Below are 22,910 nucleotides of genomic sequence, written 5' to 3'. Positions count from 1 at the left end.
GCTACACTAGCCACCCTTCAGCGTGCACCTGTCAGAAGTGGTTAAAATCATTCACTGTGTCTTCTGTAGGTGAAAAGAAAGAACATGGAAGGAATTTCCAAGATGAATTTCAGCGCCCTTGTTAGAAACCCAAAACGCAAAAACACTTCTTAAAAATAGTAAAAGCTACCATCTGAGGGTGCACCAGGATGAGCACTATTCTAAATGTTTTATGTATGTGGTTTCATCGAATCCTTAAAACCACCTTGGGAACTAAATTCCATTTTGATTATCATTGTCCCCATTTTACAGATGAGGAAGTTGAGGCCCAGAGAGCTCTTTGCTTAAGGGTCTGGAGCTAATAAGGAAAGAGGGCAAGATGTGAACTCAGGCAGACGAACCCCGTGTTCTCCATGCTCATTATATGATTCTACACAACTCCCACCATGAGACATCCCTCCTGCTGGAGCAGTTGGGACCTCATTTTTTTTTTTTTAAAGACTTTATATTTTTAGAGAAATTTTGGGTTTAAAGCAAACTGAGAGGAAGGCCCAGAGATTTCTCATAACCCTCATAACTCCCCTCCCCCCGACCCCGCCACTTCCCCAAAGCCCACCCTCTCATCACCTCCCTAGAGGGGTCCGTTCGTTACACCTGAAATATCCACAGTGACGCATCATTGTCACCCAGAATCCATAATTTACCTTCGGGTTCATTCTTGGTGGTGTGCGTTCATGGGTTTGGCCAAATGTCTAATGACACACAGTCCTCATGATAATATCACACAAACTAGTCTCACGGTCCTCGAGATCGTCTCCGGCATTTTGGCCCTGCCTTGAGGTGGGGCCCAAGATCCAGCATCTCTAACAAGCTCTGGGTGACATTGTTCTGGCGGTCCTTGGACCGCACTTGGAATAGAAAGAACCTTCTGTTTTTGCAGGAGGCATGGTTCCTGTCCTTTCTTCACTTACACTGTCTCCGTGGTATCAGCTGAGCTCAGCCTGTGCACGAAGCTGGATACAAATTCATGGCAGGGAAACATGATATTTGGCAATCGGTGGGGATCCAGATTCAGCACATATGCGTCTATGGATTTCTCCCTTCCTTCGTTCGTTGGCTAAAAAGGGATCATTTTTAGTGTCTCTCCAAGAGAAAAGCCAACAACGGCCTCAGATCCACAGGGCACTAAGGCGTAGCCCTCTCTTTTTAGGGAAAGAGGGTTCCTAAGGCACTTGGAGAGGGTTCAGCATTGGTCTCGGGCTGCAAACTGGGTTTTTAACTTTATGTAACACTTTGGCCCTTTTCCTCAGTGGAAGTGTTTCGAAATTGTTTGACGTCCCTGCTCTGGGATGTCTATAAAGAGACAAATAGTCCTTTCATATGAGCTGACTTGGCAGGAGAACGTGGCCTGTCCCTTTTGCTGTCCAGAAATCCCCTAAACCTGTGGCCTGTAGCCTCTTCCTTTTTGATCTTTTCCCAGGGTCCACTTGGAGACCGGAGTCTGCCGGTAATGCTCCCTTGGTTTGCATTCAACTGTAGGAAGTTGTCGTAGGTGTAACTGTCAACCCAGGATCCTCAGTGTACGAGAAGAACAACTTACATTTTTGAAATTCAGTCTCATTTCCATTTCAAGCCCCCATGTCACTAGAGTGGAAAACATTTAATTGCAGTTTTCTTCCTATTTCTTCCTATTCTGGGATTGGATTTAAATGTGGGGGAGCTAGATGTCTGATGATCTTAGCTACTCTTTAATGTACTCTTTACATATATATATATTTTAAAGATTTTTATTTATTTACTTGAGAGAGAGAGAGAGAGAGAACACATTGGGGGAGAGGAGCAAAAGGAGAGGGACAAGCAGACTCCTCTCGGAGCAGGGACCAGGACGTGGGGCTCAGTCCCAGGATCCCAGGACCATGATCTGAGCTGAAGGCAGACGCTTAACCGGCTGAGCCACCGAGACACACCAGTGTCCTCTTTTTATAAGGGTGTTAGATGAGACATCTGCCACCCATTCTGGTCCACCCTCATTGGCCCGAGCATGTCACCATAGAGACTTCCTTGTTCCCAATTGTATGCTTCCTACGTGGCTTTACTTGCGTTCAAGATTTCCAACAAATATTTTATCTAAGCTGAGAGTCCTTTCTAGGCTAGACTTTTAAAACATTAGAGCCAGGAAAATATTATTTTCCCCTAGTTTTGAAATTCAGTCTCATTTCCCTTTCAAGCCCCCATGTCACTAGGAGGAAAACATTTTTTTTTAAATTTTAAAAAAGATTTTATTTATATATTTGGCAGACAGATCACAAGTAAGCAGAGAGGCAGGCAGAGAGAGAGAGAGAGAGAGGAAGAAGCAGGCTCCCCACTGAGTGGAGAGCCCGATGCGGGGCTCGATCCCAGGACCCTGGGATCATGACCTGAGCTAAAGGCAGAAGCTTTAACCCACTGAGCCACCCAGGTGCCCCCAGAGTGGAAAACATTTAATTGCATTTTTCTTCCTATTTCTTATTCCTCTTTCTTCATTTACATCATCCCCTGAACCAATAAGCATGCTGTGGGGGGGAAAAAAAAATGGAAGAAGGGCCACCAAAGAGAAAACATGGGTTCAATTTGAAACAGATGAACTTGCTACAAAATCTTATGCCCTAGATGAATGCTGTGGATGTAGGTGTTTTTTTGACTCTTTTTCCACCCTGGACATGTTTTAATGATGCCATCATTCCCCTAAAAGTGAATCTTCATATTGTTCTTCTCTATTCTGGTTCACACAGTGTCTGCCCAAAGAAATGTGGAGTCCCAAGCGGAGGGAGATCCGGAGCTGGAGAAGGAAGGAAGGTAGCAGAGCACACCTGAGAACTTTGTAGGGTCATGGCTTGGAAAATGCAGTTGATCCTGATTGGCCCAGCTATGGGAGTTTGCAGCAAGGGTGATGAACTCGTGGTCATTAACCAGTGATTGAGATAATACCAGTAGCAAATTTGCCTCGCTGTGTATTATAGGGTGGTGGTTAAGGATAATGAATCTGGAGTGAAAAAAACCTACATTTGATTTCTGGTCCTGGCACTTCTTATAAAGTTGACTTCGAACAAGGTACTCTACCTTGCTGCTTTTTAAAATGCGGATAATAGGAGTATGTGGTAGGACTGTTTGAATGTTTGAATGAGATACCGTAATGCATGCTTGGAGCTTGGTATAATGAGTGCCTGGCCTTTTGCAAGCACAGAATTAATGGTAACATAATAGAATCATACACATTGGGTTGGTTTTCTGAAAATTTCCTCCATTTAGTTATCTTCTAGGAGCTCCTTTGTGTGGTCCTTATTTATGAAGATGGGAAAAAAAACCTAAGAGGGACAAAGATCTCTATCGAACTATGCTTAAGGTCTTTAAGTAGGCATAGCCACTGATGTAGATTTGCCATCGTTCCCTCTACCATAGAAATTGTGGTGCTAACACACTTTATTTTGAACACGGTTTAGAAAACCTAAGACCCTGGTTTTAATACACAAGACTTGATGTAACTTGTGAAATTCCCAAATGCTTGTTGTGGGAAGACTAGGTTAGGCCATACTTGTGGAATCATAACCAAAAAGTAAGACACATGGTTTGTAGTTGGCAAAGGAAAGGATATTTTTCACCCGAAATATGCAGCTCATTTACGTGAATTGAGGCTGGATATTTACAAGCTGCAAAGTTATAGACAGTTTTCCAAAAGTCCATGGGCAGGGACTGGTAAAATTTCTAGTGCTCTAAACTGGGTCTTATCATTACAAAGTTCCTGTATATGGACGAGTCTCAGTCTGTTGTCACTAGCATGGTTGGGGGCCCTGCTCCGAACTTCTGGACCCCTTTTGTCCAGGAGCCTAACCTTAACAATGACAAGCATTGACCAGCCTCTAAGTTCCAACAGGTCGGTTGCCATTATGTCACCCCTAATCTCCTGCGATGTGTCCATGGAGGCCCTCTTCCTATGTATAGACTCTGCTCCACTTTTTATATGTTCTACCTTTGCTTTTTTCTTTCTAGCCTACTCTCAGAAAAAAACAAAAGAAACATCATAGGTATTGACCAATATCATCTGGTATGGCAGAAGCTATACCTTTGTGTAGTAGTATAATAAAATTTACCTCTTTCCAAACTTCTTTATTTTTTTTTAAGGATTTTACTCATCCATTTGAAAGAGAGAGAGAGAGCAGAGCAGGTGGTGAGACAGAGGGAGAGGGAGAAGCAGGCGATATAAGAATTCTAAGTTTGGGGGCACCTGGGTGGCTCAGTGGGTTAAGCCTCTGTCTTTGGCTCAGGTCATGGTCTCAGGGTCCTGGGATTGAGTCCCGCATCAGGCTCTCTGTTCAGTGGGGACCCTGCTTCTCTCTCTCCCTCTGCCTGCCTCTCTGCCTACTTGTGGTCAAATAAATAAATAAAATAAAATAAAAAAGAATTCTAAGTTTGTATGCAGTCAGTAATATGTCATCAAAATATATAAGGCAGTACAATTTTCATGATAAAAAATAAAATATAATGCAGTTGAAAACTATATGTATAAGGCAAATATGGACAGCACTACAACTGTATTGGAAGATTTTAGCATATCTGTCTCAGTGGCTGATAAAATAAGTGAATAAAGAAAACCAGCATGCATATACAAAATTTGAAAAACACAGTTAATAAACTTATGTATGTATAGATCTAAGGACCTGTACATAACATGTAGTCAACAACTAAAGAATACAGATTTATTTCAAGTGCACAATAAAAATTATATGTGGAAACATAGAGGAAGTCTCATCAAATTTAAGAGTGCAAATCAATGTTTGACTTCTAAACAAAATGCAGAAAAGTTAAAAATCAAGAACAACCAATGATGCTGAAATAAGTAGACAGGCATATCCAAGAAGTGAACCCCGCCCTGCACATCACATCATATATAAAAATTAATTCAAAGTAAATCTTAGACCTATCGGTAAGAGCTAAAGCTATAAAATTCTAGAAGAATCCATGGAAGAAAATCTTCATGGTCTTAGGGTAAGCAAAGATTTCTTAGGATAAAAAAGTGTGCTAATCATAAAATAAACAAATATATTAGACTTCATCAAAATTAAAAATTTTAATTCAGAAGACAATGTTAAGAAAATGAAGAACAGATCATAGACTCAGAGAAAATATTGACGATGCTTACATATGACAAATGATTTATGTCAAAAATAAAGGACTCTATATAGCTCAACGATAAAAGGGCAATAACCCAATGAAGTTGGGCAAAAGATTTGAATGGATACTTTATAAAAGATACTGTAATGGTAAAAAAGCAATGAAATGATGTTAAACATACTTAGTCATAGATAAATGCAAATTAAGACCACTAGGATGGCTAAAATTAAAAAGGTTAACACCAGCAAATGTTGGTGGGGATGTGGAAAATTTAGAACCTAATTTATCACTGCTGGGAATGTAAACTTGTAGAAACTCTTTCAAAAAAAAAAGTTGGACAGTTTCCTTTCTCTCTTTTTCTTTTCTTTTTTTAATTGAATTTTTTTCCCTTTGTCTTTTTCACTCCTCCCCCCACCCTCCTCCCTTCCGGCAACCAACAATTTGTTCTCTGTATTAAAGGGTCTGTTTGATTGTTTCTTTTTTCTTTGTTCATTTGTTTTGTGCCTTGAATTCCACATATGAGTGAAATCATGTGGTACTTGTCTTTCTCTGATTTTACTTAGCATTATACCCTCTACGCCTACCCATGTTGTTGCAAATGGCAAGATCTCATTCTTTTTTTACAGTTGAGTAATAACCCTCTTTATATATATCACATCTTCTATATTCATTCTTCTATGGTGGATACTTGGGGTACTTTCATATCTTGGCTATTATAAACAATGTTTATAAACAATGTAATAAACATAGGGTGCATATATCTTTCTGAATTAGTGTTATTGTTTTTTGGGTATAAATATCCAGTAGTAGAATTACTGGATCATACAGTAATTCTATTTTTAATTTTTTAAGGAGCCTCTATATTGTCTTCCATAGTGGCTACACTAACTCACGTCCCTACCAAAGAGTCCACAGGATTCCTTTTTCTCCGCATCCTTGCTAATCCTTATTTCTTGTGTTTTTTATGTTAGCCATTCTGACAGGTATAAAGTGACATCTCATTGTGGTTTTGATTTGCGTTTCCCTGATGACTAGTGATGTTGATATCTTTACAGGTATCTGTTGGCCATCTCTATGTCTTCTTTGGAAAAATGTCTATGTAGGATCTCTGCCCATTTTTTAATCAGATTTTTTTTTTTTGGTGTTGAGTTGTATAAGTTCTTTATATATTTTAGATATTAAGTTTCTTATAAAGTTTATACATTTTTCATATGAATCAGAAGTTTCATTCCTAGGTATGTTCATAAAATAAATGAAAACATACATCCACAAACAGGACTGGACTGGAGATCTTCCCTGACTTATGATGGAGTTCTATCCCAATAAAGTCATTGTAAGTTGAAAATATCATTAAGTCGAGAAGGATACCTAACTTACTGAATATCATAGCTTAGCCTAGCCTACCTAAACATGCTCACAACACTTGCTGGGCAAAGTCATCTAATAAAAGCTATTTTAGCTCATGTAACTTACTGAATACTGTATCGAGAATGAAAAACAGAATGAGCATGGGGGATAGAATGGTTGTCCATGTATCAGTTGTTTGCCTTTCTGATTGCTGGGTTGATACGTTGCTGCAGCGCACTGTCCCCGCTCAGTATCATAGAGTAGATCAGACCTCATATTGCTAACTTAGGAAAAGACCCACATTCAAAATCCAAAGTATAGTTTTTATTGAATACATATCACTTCTGTACCATGGTAAAGTCTAAAAACCGTAAGTTGAGCCATCATAAGTCTGGGACCCTCTGTACGGAGAGATGTTTATTGTAATTTTATTTATAAGAACAAAAACATGGACGCAACCCAGATGCTCATCGGTGAATGGGCAGATTGTGACATGTCCATTCAATAAAATACTCTTTCAGCGATGAAAAGAAACAAGCTACCGATCCATGTAACAACATGCCCGTGTCTTGAGAACATTATGATGCATGACAGAAGGTCAAGGGTTTATGACTTTATCCATGTGAAATCCTCTGGCGGATGACACTAGTCTTGTAGTGACTGAAAGCAGTTTAGCAGTTGTCTGGGGCTGAGGGTAGAGACAGAGAATATTTTTGAGTGAAGAAAATGGTCTCTATCTTAATTGTGGTGGAGGTTATGTAAGTGTTTACATTTTTCGAAACTCACTAAACTGTATATTAAATGTGTCCGTTATATGGGAGGCAACTATACCTAAATAAAATTGATTTAAAAAGAAAAAAAAATCAATAAAAAAAATTCAGAAATGTGCTTCTAAGTAAACCATGGGAAGAAGAAGCTACAGAAATAGAGTAGTAGGAATCATTTAAAAAAAAAAAATCACTGTTCATATGGAACCTAATTTTTCATGGAGTTCTAGGGTAAACTAGTGTAAATTTAGTGGGAAATAAGATTGTTTCCAAATTATCACTGTTGTTGTTAAGGGGGATAAAATTTACAGTGATGTAAATAATTGGAGAGAGGTGCTGATAGAGTTCTAAATGGTTGAACCACGCATCAACCGTAGTCTGGGCTGGAGAGCCCATATCACCTCTCCTAGTTTTAAGCTATAGACGCCTCTCACTGCGATTATAGCTCTATCAGAACAGGCACGTTATAGGTCCTCCATAATGCTTTGCATTTCGCTCACGGGGTGTACAACGTTGTGTGCTATTCCCATTCCCTGGCTTCCAGGAAGTGGGGAGAGGGAATATTTGACTCAACTCCAAATGACGGGCAATACTGACCTTTGGAGAGAAGAAAGCTACATTCAAGGTATCAAAGAAACCCCTGCAAAGGTTTGCCCTAATGATGCTACGTTCGTAAAATCTGCCTCTCCTTAAATTCATGTTTCTAAAAAACACGCAACAACAGAGAAAATGCCTGTGAAAGAATGTTAAGTTAAAAAAAAATATATTACGAAATTTGATAGACACCTTCATAACAACTGTATATAAAGCAGATGGATAAAAAAAAAGATGGGAAAAATGTAGCAAATTCCTAACCCTGGTAGAGCTGGGATGGTAGGATTCAGGGTGAAATATATTTTCGTTCTTCGATTTTTTACCAAAACAAAGGAAATTCGAATGCATCAATTCTGTTCAATGGCAGGGCCCACTTCCTCCCTTTCAGAAATGCCTGTTTGCGAGGCAAGGTGGGAGGGAAGATTGAGTGTGTTGACTTTTGACAGACAGGAAGGACTGAAATTCACCATTTGCTTTTCAATCTTTAAGTACATAATCAAATTATACAAAGGTAAACAGCAGGCATCCTTTCCAGCCTTGAGTCTCAGAAGAGAGGTACCAAAAGCTCTCCTTTGCAAATTCCCTCTCTCACTGACCCGCCATGACCTAGAGATTTCAGGGCTGTGGCCGGGAACAGGGTTCTGGTCTGGAGCAGAAAAAACGGGAAGTCACATAAACCCTAAGGGAGCAGAGGAGCAGGGAATGAGTGGGATTGTCTCATGAGATAACTTCTTGCCCAGAACCAAGAAGGAAATCAGCAAGACCATACACCCTGATAACTCAGTCTGCCATGGGCTTGGACACATCCTGTCCACAACAGCCCAAAGGAAGCTTGGACTTCAGACTTAGATAAACGTGGGAGGAGAACCATTTGACCTTGGACAAGTTACTTACCTTCGCTGACCCTCAGCATGCTCCTTGAAAAAGATGGGTAGTAAAAGCTATCAATATTATCCAGACTTTTTTTTTTTCCCCTGATATTTTAAACATCAGAATCTCACTCAGGCCAACTTCATCACAACAATGGAGAATTTATTTGATGGCTGCTGTAGTTTCTTTAACTGAAGAAGAGAAAGAAGGAGGAGTAGAAAGCCACCAGCAAACCAGAAAACGATGATGTCTCCTTTCATTTCTTACTTTTCTCTTTCTCCTGTCTTCATGCTTCCACCCCACCCTCCAGGCCGGCTTCTGAGCTAATTATGGGGGCGGTTGGGTGGGAGGATTGCTGTATAAACTTGGCTGTGAAAGTGGTTATTTTAAAAATACTTGCTTGGGGACTTTCCGTGTTGGTGACACAGGTCCTCAGAATTGTCTCTTGTATTGACTAAAGTGCTACAGTTTCTGCTTCTTGTCTTGGCTTCTACAAAAGGCTGCCTGAAGGGCCTAGAAACAGCCACGCCATGTTTTCCACTGCATCAAAGTGGGCTGTTGGCCTAGGATGTGATGTGTCCGTGTCCTTCTTCCGCACACTATTTTGTCCTCCACAACCTGGTTTTGCTGGGTTGTAAAATTTCAGTAGCTGGTAAAGAGTGAGGGGAGTGGATGAGAAAGCCCCCTCCACTTTTTTTTTTTTTTTTAACTTGCACAACAGTGGAGGAAAATTGTTCATGACAAGGACTAATGTTTTGTGAATTAATATACCCCATTCTTCATAGGCATGATTGCAAAGAAATTGACCAGAGTGGAGAGGGAGGGAGACTAAAGCCAGAAATACTAACAGATTGGTTTTCATTTTACCTCTATGGAAAAATTCTACCCCGTGAGTCAGGACATGCATTCGTGAAATATAAAATTCTCACTTTTAATGACTATAAAGAAGGTCATTCTGCTGTTTCATAGTTAAAATCGACAGCCTTGATCTGCAGAGTGGCTGGCCTTTTCCAAGTTCCAAGAAGAGACACTGACTGGATCAGCTTGGGCAAGCTGCCCCTTTCTAGACCCATCACCTGGAGCCACATCATGCACAATGGCTTCCAAGGGTTCACCACTCTGGATGAGGGGCACAGCGACAGGGGCATGGGAGGCTGGACCTCCCCTTTGTGAAGCATCTGCCCCACATCCTCAGGAGGTGAAGATTGGATTTGCGTTAAAACCCCAGTGCCATATTTGACATGAAACAAAATGAGCATTTGTTTCCTTTCCTGAAGCATGGCCCTGTTTCCTGAGAGCTCAGAATGACGGAACCAACTCTTGGTTCTGCTGATGTCTCTGTGCTGGGGTGGGGGTAAAATGGTACGTGTTTCTAAAAACCCAAAGAAACTGTTGAAGTAAGCAATTAGCTGTCAGGGGTATCTTTTAATTTTCATTTTATTCACGAAACACTCACTCCTGGTACTATTGCAGGTTTACACAGAGCTGAAGCTTGACCTCCCTAGGTTATTTTGAGAATCCTCACGGTAGTCCTTTGGAAAGGGGGGACATCATAATCCCCACATTGCAAACATGTTCAGTGGCACTCAGGGGAGGTCACCTTGGAAACTTGTCCAAGGTGACGTGAATTAGGGGTGCAATTTCACTCAGGTCATGGCATTCCTAGCCTAATGTCATATTCGCTAGACAAGAGAGGGTCCTTTTAGGAGTTTCACACTCATCAATAGCTCCAGACATTTATTTCAGCAGAACTTGGTGTCTGTTCAAGCTTGGCAAGGTTTGTTCAGTCCATAATGACTGTTGGGTGTGGGCTAGGCGTATGGGTCCTGCCCTGAGTTAAGCTTAGGGGGCAGCTTCAGGATTATAATATTGTTGAACAAATAGTTCTAGGGCTGTTTAATTTATTTTATCCTAAATCCTACTTAGAAAATGTATAGAGTATTTTGAATTAGATCAGAGAGAAGGGAAACTCGAAAACTTTCCTACCCTTTGACCAAGCATTTTATTTGAAGATGTTTCTAATTTTTTCACCATTATAAACAACTTCGCAGTGAACCTTTTTTTCCCCTTCTTCTTCCTACACACATCTTTGTAGTACTGTTTCTGGTATTTTCTGAGGATAGATTCTTAGAAATGGAATTTGTGGGCGCCTGGGTGGCTGAGAGGGTTAAGCCTCTGCCTTCAGCTCAGGTCATGATCCCAGGGTCCTGGGATCCAGCCCTGCATCGGGCTCTCTGCTCAGCAGGGAGCCTGCTTCCCCCTCTCTCTCTGCCTGCCTCTCTGCCTACTTGTGATCTCTGTCAAATAAATAAATAAAATCTTAAAAAAAAAAGAAATGGAATTTTGGATTCCAGGTATATGGGATAATTAATTAACTAACTAATTATTTAACCACTAATTAATTAATTGATTCACCAATTAATTACTATTTAAGGGTTTACAACCATAGCAGCAGTATGAGAGTGTGTTTGGTCTTGCTTTCTTACTAACAGTGCATATTATCAACATCTGTTAAATATTTTCTATAATAATTTTGATCTCTTTAGAGTTTAAATGAGGTGTAGCGTATTTTCATGTTTGTTCATAATTTGTGTTTCTTTTCCTATAGTCTGTTTTTACCCTTCACCTAGTTTTGTTTGTTTCCTGTTGAGATGTTTGCCCATTTCTTACTGATTTGCAGTAACTCTATATTTGATATTATTTCTTCATCCATTGTAACAGCCGAAAATATTTTCTTCCAGCCACTATCGGTCTGTTTGTTTTTAACCTTGTTTTTGGTGCCATTTGTAGTATAGATTTTCTATTGTTGTGTTGTCAAGTCTATCAGATCTGTTCATTTATACCTTCTCAGTCTTATATCTTGCTTAGGCAGGCTTTCTTAGCCACAAATCAATAAAAATATCTTTCAGTTTTTTTTTTTTTTCCCTAATGCTTTTGTAGTTTTGTGGTTTATGTTTCGGTATGTAATCTATCTGGAATTTGTTTTTGTGTACGGCATGAGGGAGGGATCTAACTGTTTTTTTCAAAACAGAAAATCTTGACACAATTATTAAATACTGTTTCTTTTTCTCCTCACTTTAAAAAATTCTACATCATCTACAATATGCTCACATATTTGTGCTTCTGCTTCTGGGCCGAAAATAATTGATTCTAATATGTAACTGTCACCCAGGCAGCATTAGGCAGATTTGCAGTTTCCGAATATCAAAACCAAACTACTTTTCTGGAAAGGAATAGTCCTATTTCAACTCTGCTAATGCGTTTGCCACTTAGATCTTCAGCATTTATGGCTGATTTTCTTTGTTCTGTTGCATGCTGTTCTGTGTTACTCCTGAAACATCTTACCGCATGAATAGGCCTGATTTCTCCAATAGGTGGTGGCATGTCTGGTAGCTTTACCTCTTGCATATTCCCCATGACTCTTCGGTTTTATGTGCAGCCCTGAACTTAGCCAGTTTCAACAGACTTTGCCTTTGGATTATTCTTTAGGCCTTGTTTTTGTTTGCTTCCAGGAGAAATCACAATATCCCGTGTTCTTAGAAGTGGGAAGGAGTCGTAAGTCCTCGGAAGCACATAAAACTTCCCACTCCTAACACTTCTGACTTTTTGGTTTGAGGGTTAGCCCTAGAATTTGAAAAAAATTTTTTTAAAGATTTTATTTATTTATTTGACAGATAGAGATCACAAGTAGGCAGAGAGGCAGGCAGAGCGAGAGAGAGGAGGAAGCAGGCTCCCTGCTGAGCAGAGAGCCCCATCTGGGGCTCGATCCCAGGACCCTGGGATCATGACCCGAGCTGAAGGCAGAGGCTTTAACCCATCGAGCCACCCAGGTGCTCCTAGAATCTGAATTTTTTAAACACTAGGCCTTTGCTCTTCCTGTTAGCTAGTCTCTCATTTGTAAATAAGATGATAATTGGACAACCAGAGCTGTGAGAACAAAACCTCTGGTGTGGCAAATGATTCTCCAGTGCCACTGTTTCTAGTTTCTAACAAGAGACGCTACAAATAAACTCCTGGGTCTTACTATTCCAAAGACTCCTTGGACATTTACTTTAATGCAATAAACTGGAGATCTCCTAACAAAACAGAACCAGCAAAGCCAAGAAAAGAAAGAAAAGAAAAATCTCAAAGCACTAGATTGTGAAACTTCTCTGTTGAGTGTCTTGTATCCTTTCAGAATAAAGGAGGATTAGGCATGACACCTTCAAGAGTCTCCTCTGAAAGCAACCATCAGAAGAAAGATTCCAACGCTAACATCAGTCCGTTGCCGTGGAAGCTGACCCAGAATGAACCACTGCTTCCTTTTTCACCACCATCTCTTCTGGAAATTATTAAGAGATAGATGCCAGAGACAAGAATTTGAGAAAATGCCAGTAGTTTGCTCGATCTGGTTCTTTAGATATGCAAATGTGCAAAAGGAATTACGAACACGATGGATGGAATGATAATATTTTATCCTGTCATCTCTGCATCAAGGCTTAATTGGGTCTTGCCTAAAAAAAAAAAAAAAAAAAAAAAAGACAAATGAGTGCTCTGTTTTTCAAGAGGAGAGGAGACGTCTAGATCTTTTACTTCTGATAATTCAAGTCCGGACTCCACAAATTAGTTCATTTATAAAGGATTCCATTTCTCAATGCCAATGTATAGACAGTCCCCTACTTAACGATCGTTCAACTTAATGACCATTTTTTGGGACTTTACAATAGTGTAAAAGAGGAATACATTCAGTAGAAACTGTACTTCAAATTTTGAATTTTGATCTTTTCCCAGGCTAGTGATAAGTGATACCAAAATTGATCTCAACTTTTTTCCTTTGGCTCTTTTAAAGAGAGGTGCCTGCTGTAGGTTGAATTGTGTCCTCCCCATCCACAAAATTCAAATGTTGAAGTCCTAACCTCCAGAACTTCAGAACGTGACCTTATTTAGAAGTAGGGTCATTGCAGATATTGTTACTTAGGATGAGGTTAGACTGGAGTGGGGCCCACACACACGGAGAAGGCCACGTGAAGATGAAGGCTGAGATCAGGGTGATGCACGGAAACAAAGAATTGGCAAAAATTTCCAGCAGGCCACCAGAGGCTAAGAGGGAGGCATAGAATGGATTCTCCTTCTCAGCCCTCAGAAGAAACCAACCCTTCCAACCTTGATCTTAGTCTTCTGTCTTCCAGAACTGTGAAAGAATACATTTTCTTTATTTTAAGCCCCCCAGTGTTTGGTGCTTTCTCATGGCAACCCCAGGAAACTAATACAGGCTTACATTTACTTTCTTGGAAAGTAGTTGATTTTTCAGGTATGGATGGTTGAACCAGAGGAATCAGCTTTGAGGCCTGGTCATTGGAGACAAGTGATAAAGACTGATTTACAATCTGATTTAATTAAAAGCAAACTTTTATTCAACACTTCCTCTGGAAGCATCCATACTGGATGCTCAAGGGGGCTTTAAAGGTAAGACACAGATCACCTCCTTAAGAAACAGTCTAAGAAGGGATAGGAAAGCATAAGAAAAGCAGACATAGCTCCATAAAATAGTCCTGTAAGATAGGTCCAAATGCTCCTGGGCTTAAGCATAACAAATTATGTTGGGACGATTAAGACAAGTTTTTCTTTGTTTTTCTTTTCTTTTCTTTTCTTTTTTTTTTTTTTTTTAGAAGAGACCATATTTGAACTAGTCCTTAAACACTGGTAAAATTTTGATGGGTAGAAATTGTTGTGAGAAGAAGGAGAGAAAGTAGAGGGAGAAAATTTCAAAGTTGTTTTATTCTGTTGTGAACCCGAATTGTGGGGATTTGAAAATATGATGTTTAAAAAGTCCCATTTATGGCACAAAATTTGGAATTATTCTTATTCCTCAAGTTACAAACACAGCTTGTTGTATAATTTCTAAATGGGTAGGACTGAATGGATAGTAAACTGTGTTCAAATTGTTACCAAATGTAGATGCCTCTTTTACCGGTAAAGCCAATTATTCACTCTTCCATGTCGTTACTGTAATTATTCCAGAAACCAATCTGTTGTTTGTACGGTTTGGAAATTCTATGATTGTAGCAATTATTATGCTATTATTTTAACACTTACAATTATTAATAATGTACGATCTTTTTGTGTTATGTAACAATATTATCTAAACTTTTATTATGTACTGGTGCTAAGCCCAATATGGAAAAATGTGCCTAAAAAAAGATCGATAACTTTGCAGCTATGTCAGATGTGGGAAAATGCTCCAAAGGTAACGGCACAGGGGTTATCATACAAAATAAGGGTAATTTAGAAGAATTCTTTCTGCAAAACATGAGAGCTAATGTTGAAAAAAAACAAAACAAGTGGGTACACCTTAGGTTCACAAAAACTTTGTAATTGGACAAAATAATGAGGGAACATGGAACAATGGATAGCTACCCATCTGAAAGAACAGTTTTGCTTGTAGCTTTATGTGCTCAGAGAATATATACTACAAACTTTGTAGATGTTCCCACAGGATAATTGCTCCTGAGATATACAAATTGAAGAAACACACTCTTTGTGCAAAATAGGACTACCTCTAGCCGAGAAGGTCCACCAGGGTGGGAGGCAGTAAGGGTGGAAAAGCTCAACGAGCTAGAGAAAAGACGAGTGGTTTAGCTTGGTGGGAGCATGGAGGAGCAGGAATTGGACTGGAAAAGGGTCTGAGGAGTACCCACGGACTGTCTCCATCTCCCAGGTAAAGCAGGAAGTAGGGCAACGACTGAAGGTTTTGAGCAGGGCAGTTGTGTTGTATCCGAGAAGGTAGATGCTTGCCAAAGCTGAACATTAAGTTAATGATTCCTCAGAGCCATCCTGTAGAACATTATCACTACCTACACAGGGCAGACAGCATGTGAGATGTACCCAGGTCCAGAGATCCAACACAGGTGTGCTCATCACATTCCTCTCCCGCCAAGATAGAGTATGTCATGTCCCCCACCCCTGCTTTTGGCAGAAGGAGACATGATAGGTACTTGCTCCTCATTCCTGGAGTCTCCAAATTCTAGGGAATCAGGGAAAGCAGCTCTGTAATGCTTTGGTTTCATATAAATGGCAGCTCTTTTTCTTTCCTTTTTTTAGGGTACGTTGCTGGCAGAATCACAAGATCAACTTGTGAGATTAGTTTTTACTGGTGGTGTAGGGTTAATTGCTTCTGTAAAACATCTGTTCCATAATTAGAAAACAAAGATTCCTTTGCCCCGACTGAGTATAATTACTTTTGGCTACCAGAGGGAAAGTTTCGGGATCATCATCAAAATGCAATGAGGATTGTTTGCAGGGGGATTTTTCTTCTCTATTTTATTCTTTCTAGAAAAGTAGCGAGGAGACTGTAGGAAGATCTGTGTTTATTACTGCTTTATAGGCTGTAAAAGAATAAAGCAAAACTCCCCAATTGGCATGGGCTTGTTAATACAGTTGAAGCAGACCCCAGTGAATTAAATTCAGTCAATTCAAAGGAATTTCATTTTGGAAGGAAGTGAGAGCATATCAGAGTTAGGGGTTTTTCCAGCCAAGTCCATAAATAGTGGCAATTCTAGGGCATCATTCACCCCTTTGAGTTTAAGATCTGTTCTGGCAAAACATGACTATTTTGGGTGCCCCAGGCTTGCTCTCATCTGCAGTTCAGGTCCCTATCCTATGGTTGCAGTCTGGCTATGATTCCATCTCCCTAACAGAGGGCTACTGTCATGTTTGATTGTCTGCTGTCTCTCTCTCCTTCTCCATGTGTCACTTCCGCCATACTCACCACCTCTAGGCCTCTGCCCCCTGAACTCTCCATTCTTCCTACAGTTCTCCCTACATCATAAACAGGCCCTGACCTGACTCTCTTCCTTCAGTCTTGTGAGCTTCTCAGGCTCAACCCTACTCTGCTTTCCCTAGTTTTCTAAATGCATCCCTCTCAGATATTTCATTTCTGCCTTGCAAGTTTCCCAAACCAGATTCCCTCCTGGAGCTAGTGTAATAAGTTGAAGGACATTTGTTCCTCTCTTTTTACTCTTCCAAAGTCCTTGTCCTATGCAGGCCACTCTTCCCCTGACCAGGAATGCTGATCAATACTTATTCCTTCCCAGGGGACTTCATCCTTTTCCTTCCATTACCTTCTATTTGTGGGAATTTGCAGGGCATATCCTAGTCTTCTGAGGTCCAGATCCATGTAGTTAACCAACTGAATAGCTCCTCTTTGATGCTGTATTTTTTCTTGGGGCTTCTATACAAATTCCAGGCCAAATGGCTGAAAACAATAGAATTTGCTAGATAACATAGTGATGTTAGAATTACTTTTATTGGTAAAAACAATAGCTTTTCAGTTAGCATGAGGATTGCTATGAATGAGCGCTCACTGGAGGAAGGAAATTATTTGGGTTGTGTGTGTTGGCAAACATGATTTGGAGGCGCCCCTTATCATGAGCAAGGTATGAGAAGCTTGCAAGGTGGTAGCCTATTCTCCTAGAGTGAGCATCTGAGGCTGGGTCCTTGAATGATCTTGTGTTCAGCCTCTGACTCTTGGACGGTTCTGGGTTCCTGAATCCAACTGAGAGTAGTCGAGTGGTGCTTCTGGAAGGTTGTGGTGGTTGTCTTGGCCAAAACTTTTCTAATTAAGGTGGTGTTCATAGCTCCCAAAAGGCAGAGAGCTGGGACTTCATTTAAATCTACAACGCAGATTGCATGACCTGTTTTGTCTCTGCTTGCCAATAAGTGTTGAATAAATGTCCATGCAGGAGGGAGAATTTGGTCTGACATTTTCTTTCCTTATGACCTAATAGGAAGGTTGGAAAAGAATAGCTAAACCTTCCCCACCCTAAATTTTAGCATCTCTCATTACCTACAGAAGGAACTTAGAAGTGTGCAAAACCCTTAGGTCAGCTTACAACATAAGTACATGTAAAAATAATAGACAACTTCAGCCATCAAATTATGAATTGAAACAGACTTCAAACAGAAAGTATGAAGTTCTTTATTTGGACAACTTAGAGTTGTTTCTCTAAAGGAAAATGTCTTTTGAGCTCCAGGAAATATCTAGTGGAAGGTGGAAAAGGAGGAATTCAAAGATTAGCTGATGGCCACATTAAAAGCCAAGAGGGCAAGGATACAGATGTCCACTCTGGGGAGACAGCTGTGGTTGAGCTGGAGCCCTTTTGAATCCAAAGGTCATGATGAGAAGACTGGTTGGGAAAAACTTGTTCCATTGCAATTATCTTTGCCCATAAGGATTTGTGGCTTATTTGCTTCCCTCTCTTTAAAAAATTTTATGTAAATTCAGTTTAGTTAACATGTAGTGTATTATTAAGTTCAAGGTAGAGTTTAGTGATTCATCAGTTGCATATAACAGCCGGTGGTCATTACATCCAGTGCTCTCCTTAATGCACATCACCCAGTTATCCCATTCCCCGCCCTCCTCCCCTCCAGCAATGCTTGGTTTGTTTCCTATGATTAAGTCTCTTATGGTTTGCCTCCCTCTCTGTTTTTTTTTTTTTTTAAAGATTTTCATTTATTTGAGAGAGAAAGAGAGAGCACAAGGTGGTTGGGGGAGAGGTATAGGCAGAGGGAAAGGGAGAAGCAAACTCCTCACTGGGCAGGGAACCGGACATGGGGCTTGATCCCAGGACCTTGGGATCACGACTTGAGCTGAAGACAGCCACTTAACCGAATGAGCCACCCAGGTGACCCTCCCTCTCTATTTTTATCTTATTTAGTTTTTCTTTCCCTTTCTATGTTCATCTGTCTTGTTTCTTAAGTTCCACATATAAGTGAAATCATATGATATTTGTCTTTCTCTGATTGACTTATTTCACTTAGCGTATTACCCTCTAGTTCTATCCATGTCATTGCAAATGGCAAGATTTCTTTCTTTTTGATAGCTGTGTAATATTCTACATATATGGAATATATATATATATCATATTTGCTTCTCTTAAATCAAGACCAGACAAGAGCCAGATACCAGCAAGGCCATGACAGCAGTGACCTACCAAATAGTAGGACAGTGTAGTTAAGGACAGACCCATCTGGTGTGAGGAAACAGCAGTTAGGGTTCAAGCCCTGCCTTGTCATTGTATTCCTACTCTGTGTTTCCTCTGGTTTGAGATGCAAGGTTGGCATCTTGGGGACCAAAAAGCAAACAGCAAACAACTCCCAAGAAGAGATTTTATTCTAGGGTGAACATTGTCTCAACTAACAAAATATTTCACTGTGTATTTTAATCTCTGGACAGGACAGTGGTAAGAATGAAAAGTGGATCAATGAGGGAAGGATATGCCTTCCACTCCTCCTTCCCTACTTTCATTTTTTAATGTTGTTCAATGGATCCCACATTGACTTCCTTTCACGCCAAGGCAAACTGCTTTATTTCTTATTCAGTCATCACAGCATACTGGTCTGTTCCTTGGATTCTGGATGGATGTTGTTTGCAACCTCAGCAGGGACATGAAGAAAGAGAAAGAAAGAAAGAAAAAAAGACCGATTGGCTAGTCCAGAAAGGAAAGGGCTAGGGACAATATGGTTTTGAAAAACTGAAAGGAACAGCTGGTAAACCTTCCTGAAGGCTATGGCTCTTTGTTTTCCAGATGCTAACTTCTCTACCTTAAAAAGAGGCACAGAGAGAATCATCCCAGCTGGGAGGTAAACCAGCTGGCTGATGGAATAGCAATGATGTATGCATTGGTTCATTTCCTTTCCTGCTCTGTGGCAGGGCCTGACATCTTTATACATGGTGCGATGGATCTGGAAACCCAGAGCACCTTTCTGTGCAACACTCCCAAGCCATCCCAATATTTCCAGAGTTTGGAGATCCAGGACTACTTTTTAAAAATTAATTAATTCTCCACTTCCTTATTTATTTTATTGAGGTATAGTGGCCATAGAACATGACTTTCAAGTGTACAACATATGTTCGATATTTGTACATATTATGAAGGGATCACCACAATAAGTCTAGCTAACATCTGTCACCATACAGAGTTACAATTTTTTTCTTGTGATGATGACTTTTGAGATCTACTCTCTTAGCAACTTTAAAATATGCAATATGGTATTAACTATGGTCATTATGCTGTATGTTAGATCCCCATGACTTAATTATTTTATAACTGGAAGCTTGTGTGTTTTTACTTCCTTCGTCTATTTCTTCCATCCCTCATCCCTTGCCTCTGGCAACCACCAATCTGTTCTCTATATCTACAGACTTGCGTTTTTTTTGTTGTTGGTTTTTTTAAAATTCCACATGTAAGTGAGATCATATGGTATTTTTCTCTGTGTGACATTTCCCTTAGCCAAGTGTGGGGGATAGGAAGAGAGGGAGAGAATCTCAAGCAGACTCCACGCACAGCACAGAGCCCAACGTGGGGCTCATCTCACAACCCTGAGATCATGACCTGAGCTGAAATCAAGAGTCGGATGCTTAACTGACTGAAGCACCCAGGTGCCCCAAGATTTCATTCATTTTTGTGGCTAAATAGTATTCCATTATGTGTATATCTTTATCCATTTGTCCATCAATGGACACTTAGGTTGTTTCCATAGCTTGGCTATCGTGAATAACTGGAACGAACATAGAGGTACATATATCTTCTTAAATTAGTGTTTTCATTTTATTAGATAAATACCCAGAAGTGAAATTGATGTCTTATCTGGTAGTTCTAATTTTTTTAAATTAAAGTATAATTAACATAGAGTGTTATATTAGTTTCAGGTGTACAATATAACAATTCATCTCAGTGCTCACCATGGTACGCATGCTCTTAACTCCCTTTGTCTGTTTCACTCATTGTTAGTTCTATTTTTAATTTGTTGAAGAACCCCCTTACTGTTTCCACAGTGGCTGGATCATTGTACATTCCTTCCAAAAATGCACGAAATTTCCAGTTTCTTTACATCCTCATCCACACCACTTGCTATCTTCTGGGTTCTGTTTTTTTTTTTTTCTTTTTTTCTTTCTTTTTTTTTAATAGTAGCTGAACTAATGGGTGTGAAGTGGAGAGAGAATGCGTTTGAAAGTAGTTTTGTTCTCTACTGGACACCCTGATGATGATTTTTTTTTTTTTTTTACCCGTGTGAGTATGAATAAGGATACTTCTCCAATCTACCCTTTCGTGTCTGACTCTGGTGCTGTTGTTACATGAAGACTAGGCAGGCAGATCCAAGCCAAAAGACACCGTCCGGTGCCTTTGGTATGAGAAAATGGGAAAGAATCAAGCAGGGCACATCCTATGGGAGCAAGGGAAGTTCAGTGCAAGTGTGGACAGGGCCCAGCTGAGCCGGTGAATGCTTCGTGGTAGACTGGCCAAATTATATCCCTTGGACTGAGATCCTCATTAAAGGCCTACACCTCAGAGACGTTTTGGCCGACCGAGGTGCATCATTATGAAGACCGGGCATGATAACAGTAATTTAAATGAAGTTAAAAGAGTGGTCTAGATGAGAACAGGTACTCATGTTTCAACCGCTCTCAAGAAGTCTCCATGGGATGAAGAAAATTCACTGGAGGAATAATGAGCAAAATCATCTTTTGAAGGTGACCTTTACCAGCCGTGGTGAGCAAGGTTGAGAAACAGGGAGCTCATTCCACATCTTGAAGGGTTCTGTTGTTTTCTTTCATGTCATGCCAGTACAGAACAATTTTTGGCAGCATCTGGGTCTACCCTGTGACTCAGTCATGTTCTGTCAGAGCTTTGCATCCAACGCTTACCTTGTCTTTGCTAGCGTAGCTAAGTGGCCACCTAGTCCCCCCATGAGGGGAGCTGCAGAACCACTCTCTCAGGGAATCCTCGATGGAGAATGTGGCATATTTCCCTGCACCTGTCCCTAGCTGTGCCTCGCTGCTATCTTTCATACCCTCTGTACCCAGCAGGGTGACAGTAAGCTTCTCGGGAGAAAGGGAGGGTCATTTTCTTGCTTGCACTTTATGACACCCAACAGAGGAAATGCACAGCATAGGTGTGGGAGTTCGGCTGACTTGTGGTAAAAAATAAATATGGTTTCCTGTTTGCCTCTTATTTTCATTCCTAAGTGATGAGGAGCTGCTGATACTTCCTGCCAGGATGAGCACTTTATGCAAGCAAAGGTGTCATTTGGGGACCAAAAAGTATCCATAGGAGCAACCTTGCAAAAATCTTCACCTCTCACTCACCAGTATCATTGCTTAGAGTAATACTGAGCATCTTAAACTGGGCAAAATCATTGTGTTACTCGGAGGGTTGGAAGAGTGACACCTGGGAGCATTATAATATTCTCATGCATAGGATTAGCTTGAAGCTCTTCCAAGCCAAGAAAATAATCAGCTGTCCGTTTGTCCATCTCTATCCATCCATCCACCCAACTTCATCCATTTTTCAGTTGCCTTTTTACTCCCAACTCATTTTACACGATCTATGATTGATCTCACACAGTCTTGTGACTTTTTAATAATTCCAGGTGGACATACTAGCTTTCGCAGTGAGATTGCAAGCTCCTGAGTGAAGGGAGACCATCTAATACTTGAAAATGTTCTCATCAGCATGTAAAGCAAAAGGCCAGGTGCCTAACAGCTGTACAACATATCGTGTTAAAACTGAACGAGACCCGGGAGCTGATTGCCCCCCACCTCCCCTTGCAGGAGAAAGACCTCCAAACCAAGCCCTCCTCCTCTTTCTCCGAAAGACTGCTGCGGCATGGCTGTTTTCAGACTGATTTACAAGATGGGCAAGACGGCCTCAATTACTCCAAACACACAATGCTACCTCAGGGAAATGCCTGACAATTGCGGGAGAGCCTGCTGACATGCACTTTTCGTTTTTGGAGCTTTCAAACCTCCTGTCTGCCTTCTGCCACGAATACATTCGCCTCTGAGTCACCTGGAGGGCTCGCTAGCATCATCAGTGGTCCCTGGTAACAGCTGCCGCATTGGTGCAAAACCCTGCTTGGTGTCCAAAGCCTGGGTGCCATGTTTCATTTTCATTCCTCCAGTTCTTAGCCATTCAGTGAGTAGCCTTTGAGTACCAGGCATTGGACGGGGCATGGGGGAATACAGAGGGACATTAACCCGTAATCACCACTTTTTAGGAGAGTAGAGCCCTCAAGATGGACAGCAGATGACCACAATTCATTATGATAAACGTAACAGTGGAGCAAAATAGAAAGGAGCTAATTCCACTGGCAAGCCAGGTGGAGGCTTTGCCAAGAAGGTGACCTTCCAGGTGAGTCCTGACGATAAGTGGGAGGCCCCCAGGG

This window comes from Enhydra lutris, unplaced genomic scaffold (assembly GCF_002288905.1).
Source record: "Enhydra lutris kenyoni isolate GAN:26980312 unplaced genomic scaffold, ASM228890v2 scaffoldscaffold57, whole genome shotgun sequence".
NCBI lineage: Eukaryota > Metazoa > Chordata > Mammalia > Carnivora > Mustelidae > Enhydra > Enhydra lutris.
Note: the sequence above shows the minus strand (reverse complement) of the source record.